Source organism: Rutilus rutilus (genome assembly GCF_951802725.1).
Source record: "Rutilus rutilus genome assembly, chromosome: 25".
NCBI lineage: Eukaryota > Metazoa > Chordata > Actinopteri > Cypriniformes > Leuciscidae > Rutilus > Rutilus rutilus.
This window is the reverse complement of record NC_140229.1, coordinates 30,128,294-30,133,621: the sequence shown is the minus strand read 5'-3', so window position 1 is coordinate 30,133,621 and position 5,328 is coordinate 30,128,294. Positions and strand designations below refer to the sequence as shown.

General features: G+C 40.2%; 1 long non-coding RNA gene across 1 annotated transcript; it reads right to left on the bottom strand.

Annotated features, from left to right (window-relative positions):
• Nucleotides 1-4,304: 4,304 nt before the first annotated feature.
• Nucleotides 4,305-4,864, bottom strand: LOC311285037. Its single transcript, XR_014626302.1, has 3 exons — nucleotides 4,787-4,864; nucleotides 4,578-4,696; nucleotides 4,305-4,470 (listed from the first exon to the last, which is right to left on the bottom strand). It is a non-coding gene; the product is annotated as an uncharacterized lncRNA (long non-coding RNA).
• Between the last annotated feature and the right edge of the window lie 464 nt (nucleotides 4,865-5,328).

Below are 5,328 nucleotides of genomic sequence, written 5' to 3'. Positions count from 1 at the left end.
TCATTCAATGTCAGCTAAAAGCTGTTAACTGAGCCTGTGCGATTTAGGGATTGAGAGATGAGTAATATGATGTTTTGGTTTTTGTGAAACAGCAGAGATAAGTGGGACTGAGAAAATATTGATAACATTAAGTTGAATCTGCAGACTAACCACTTGATAGAGGAATACTGTTTCAACACAGTTTTAATGAAATTGATGGCATATAGTACAAATTTTTATACTTTGTGAAGAGTCCTGAAACAAACAGTGAAAAGAGGAGAGCAAACGCTGTAAGCAGCTGTGCTCTGAAGCTTTGACTTCAAAGAAATGTGGAGTTTGTAAAATGTTGGGGGTATCATGTTGTTTTAACATTCCTGATTACAGTGACAACATAACCAATATCATCGAGCACATGAGAAAAGCTGTAAAAGAGCCGCCTCAAGCTGCTGGTAGTGAGTGGGTGGGGTGGCTGATGTCTGCATGGTCAGGGTGGTTTTATAGAATAATTCAAACTGTCTTGCCAATTGTGGGAATGGGATTATTAATTCTGTTTTGTTTACCATGCATTATGAAGTGTGTTTCCAGCTCAGTGCAGAGATTGATCAGGGCAGGGACGGTTAGCAAGGTGACGTCAGTCCAAGCAGTGAAACTGACTCTGTACCCAATAACTGATGGAGAGCAATGTGATGATTATGACAGTGATGACGTGTATGCAGACATGAGTTAAATGTGTTTTATTATTATTTATATTATTATATTATTAATTATTATTTATTATTATGTGTTTATTTCTTTTTTTTTGCCTTTCTGGGACTATGAAAGGGTTTTTCTAAACTTTGATTGTTTAGGTTTTGATATCATTGATTGACTGTTCTATTTACTGTGTTTTTTTTATTATTATTTTTTATATATATTTTTTTTTATTTTCCTTTTTCCATTGTAAGAATGATGATATGTTCAGAAGGTTAAAAACAGCGGTCATCCGTGTTACGAGGTGACGTAAAAGTGAAAGGGTTTGAAATGAGGGATTTTTTATGTAAACTATTTCTTTGCATCTTTTTAAGAGTCAAATCAACCAGTGTTTTATGAATTGATATGTTTTTTCCCTACTAATGTGATCTATACTATTTCTTGTTTATACTGAGATGACTGAGGGTCCGATCTATAGTGTTGGGGATGCAATAACAGTGCTTATTCGTCTAGCCCGGTTTCAGAATAAACCTTTACTTGCTTGCTATAACATAGAGGGCCTATCCTTACAAAACAGCCTAAGCTTTTTCATTCTAAATTTTAATGAAGGTTCAAGTAAAATGATCAGGTATATAAAAGTCAGACATAAGAGTATAACTGTGATGTGAAGACTTGAATCAATTCTGTTCTTGAAATGTAATGATGTAATGATTTTGATCAAGAAATTAAAAGACAAGGGTGAATTTTTCTTTAATACGTTTATCAGAGAATGATAAAGAGGAGGAATTGTTACGGGAAAATTCAGTATTTCTTATTTTCATTTGTTTCCAAACTGTTTAATCATATGTTTCTGTGAGGTTTTCCAGCAGCTGAGGGGGGACAGGAAAGAGCAGGCCAATAAAACAGATAGGCAGGAGGATAGTGAAATACCTGAGCATGAGAAAGAGTTTGGTTAGAAGAATACAGGGTTATTTAACTAATAAAAGAAGCACCAGGTCCTCTCCTTAAGGAAGCAGGAGGCAATTAGGTCATAGATGAAGGCCTTTGGGTGTCTCAGGAACAGAGAACAGTGTGACCTGCATCAGGGGGGGGAGAAACCAGTCCGAACCAGCAGAAGATAGGGGGTATCTTTCTGGAAATTTACAAGAAACCTGGAAGGAGGAGTTTTTTGCCAAGAAACTGTATAAAATGTCTATGCTTTATTGAGTCTACAGGTATTCTGTTTTCCAAACCGGGTAGCTGCGGTTTTTGTGAAAAGAATCCTCAAAGAATAAACTTTTCTCTTTATTACAGTTTTGCCTCTTGAATGTTTCTTACACCTGTTGATGCTGTGTTTTTCATTGAGATTTAAAAATTGCTATTACACAAGCCGATAGACTTACTAATCGATGACACAAACAGGGAGCGAGACCCAAAGGCACTCCAGACATCAGATTGTCACGAGCATCACATATTGCCGCAGTAGCATCCTCTACCCCAGATACGGCTCTGACAAGGATTGCAAACACTGGTCTCCTACCACTGCCTATACATCTTGAGAACAGATTTGAAGTACTAAGGAATGTAAATGAGGAATCCCCAAATGTGATGAATGTGATCGAACACAGACTGAATGGGCCAGTAGCTAACACTGATGCTAACTGGCGCTCAAGGTCGAGCAGACAGCGGCACTCAGCTCAGAGCGCAGCCGGGCCCAGGACTCTGATAGTGGGGGACTCCATAATCAGAAACATTAGCAGCAGGGATACAACTACGTGCTGCCTTCCACAAGCAACAACTTCTGATGTAAACAGGGAACTTCAGAACATTCTGATGAAACATAAGACTGCAAATCGACTCATCATTCATGTGGGGAAGAATGATATTCATAAAGAGCAGTCAGAACTCCTTAAGAAGGATTTCCATGAAATTTTTGAAACACTTAAAAGACTGAAAGTTCAAACATTCATCAGTGGACCTCTCCCAGCAAGAGGAACAAACAGGTTTTCACGGTTACTTGGGCTTAATACGTGGCTGCAAAAAAACCTGCAATATAAAAGCAGTAAACTTCATTGACAATTTCAATCTTTTCTGGAGTCAGAGACAACTGTTTCATCGGGATGGCCATCAACCTAACAAACTTGGTTCAAGAGAGTAAAAGAACAATATCCACTTCTCCCTCAATCATCCTTCTGCAGTTTGTGCCAATCCACTCAATCTGAACGGCACACACACACCTGGACACAGTACGAATGACCACAGGACTTCACATCAGCAGCAAAATGGACATGATAACACCACTTCGCCACAACAACCTCTGCTCACGGACACAATCTCAGCAGAGCCCTGCACACAGAGCTCACCACAGACAGACATATCAGAACTGCTTGAAGATTCAGCACCCAAGGACGACTTCCTGGAAAACAGCCAGGGAAGCCAGGACAGCATATTACAGCCTCCGAAGACACCAGAGCAACAGCCCCTTTCACCAGACACTTTTTCCCTCTCTCCAGCATCGCCACATCTGTGCTTCTCACAGAAAATGGAAGAACTGGTGTATGCTGGAACCAGACTATCCCACTCTTTTGCTGCAAGCCCCCAGATACCAACCAAAAAAAAGACAGGCACCATTACCACCAAAGCCTGCGGGCCCAGCTCGCCCTCCCCCTCCTCCTGTGAGAGCTCTTCGTCCTCTGCCACAACGCCAGGGCCCACACCCTCCTCCGTCTGCTCGAGGTGAACCAAAAACAACTGATACCAGCTCTCAGTGATATGTGTCAGGTCCCCGTTTTGATAACAGTAACTTTCTCAAATGTTTACAGAACAAACGGGAACCCAGTGTGCCTGTATCTTTCTCTATTGCTGTTCTATTACAAGATAGAAAGTCTAAGGCCTTCAATAGCCGTACAGCAAACCTAACTAATCTGGTGCCTATTACACGTCAAACTAATATTGCTGTGGGGAAAAGTAAGTCTGTTTAGTCACTGCATGAAAATTGGGATTTCCGACCCCGTAAACGGCCGCAAATCTCCCTAATTTTCGGCAGTTAACGACAATTTACAGCCTGTGAACGTCGCGTTCGTCTGTGCCGAATATTGTCGGAAACGAACCATGACGTATGCAGAGCGCTCGCGCCGGAGGTGTGAATGGCTCTAATTACCATATGAATAGCAGCTCCCGCCAGAGAAAGGCTTGAATTTCCTCACTCACTATTGGTTGAACCCACGTGGTTTAAACAAGAAAAATCACTCGTGATTGGTTGGCAGATCTGTTACTATTGGTCACCCTTGCTCATTAAAAATTCAAAAAATTATAATATTCATATAAATAATAATATATAAATTATTTTTTTATATTCATAATATGCTATTCTGTGGTATATTCATGTCATTGTTAACCTATGGACTACACTATTACCATCAAGGACATGAATTTATAAAGGAAAGGAAAATTTGCCAGTGACATGCTGTTTATTCAAAGAAAGAGCTTTATTAGCACAAACACAAAACAATATACACCAAATGTACACATGTACAAAGCATAGATCATCTGCACACACAACAAATTGGAAGCTCAGTGTCTGTTTTCATCTTCGGAGCTGTTGGTGACTAGCGGCGTTCTCTCTGAATTCGATCCACTTTGAAAACGTCTGTGGTGCGTTGCCCTGTATTTAGGAGTCGCCTCTAATCTCGACTGCAGCGTAGCACAGTGCTCTGTGAGCTCCTGGCTGGTGGTTGAACTTCATCAGACATCAGATCTATGGTGGCGCACTTCCAAATGCCCACATCATCCTCACCTAGCACACCGTCTCGCTTCTAGCAGCTGTAAAAACAACCAATACAGACAATCAGTACTGTGATGCACTGTGTATGGACACAAAACATCTATTAATGCACGTGAAAAATAGTCACATTGACTAAAAATCTTACCCTCTTTCTTCTCGCTCGACTCCGAGCTGAACTCTTCACAGCTTCGGCCTGCAATGCCAGATCTGGTTGTTTGTACCTGAAGCTCCTGCGTACTGTCTCGTAGTATGTCTTACAGGCAGCTGGAAAACAATTAAATGAGAGTGATATGAATAAAAACAACGCAAGTCACAGTAAAATGAAACAAGGAGAAAATAGTAAAAGCTACTTACAATGTCGTCATGATCAGCGTCATGAAAATCTGGACTTGCAGACATAGCTCTGAGTAAATGTGAGGTTACGCCCTCGTTAAGAGGCGAGGTTACTCTATGGAAGCAAAATGTATGATTAAGATCGTAAACTATAACGGATCTATTTTCTTATACAAGAGAATGAAAGCATATTCTTTGAATCTTACCTTTAAAATGTTTGTAAGTTTTTATGAAAGTAAAAAAATAAAAGAATGTAAGATTCTTTTTTATTTATTTTTACCTTGATCCAGTTCGTAGCGCCCACAATTTGTCTCAGAGTTGTGCAGATGGCATACTGCTTCCTGTAAATTAAAGGATTATTTACAATTATTAAACAAATAATAGCCATCAATCCCATGACCTCTTGCTTTATGATGAAATCATGAAAAACAGAATATTCTTACATTTCACAAGGCCTGACAAAATACAGCGGCAGGTAACTAGCGGCATTCTGTCTGAATTCGGTCCATTTTGCAGACGTCTGTGGTGCGTTGCCCTGTACTTTGGAGTCGCCTCTAATCTCG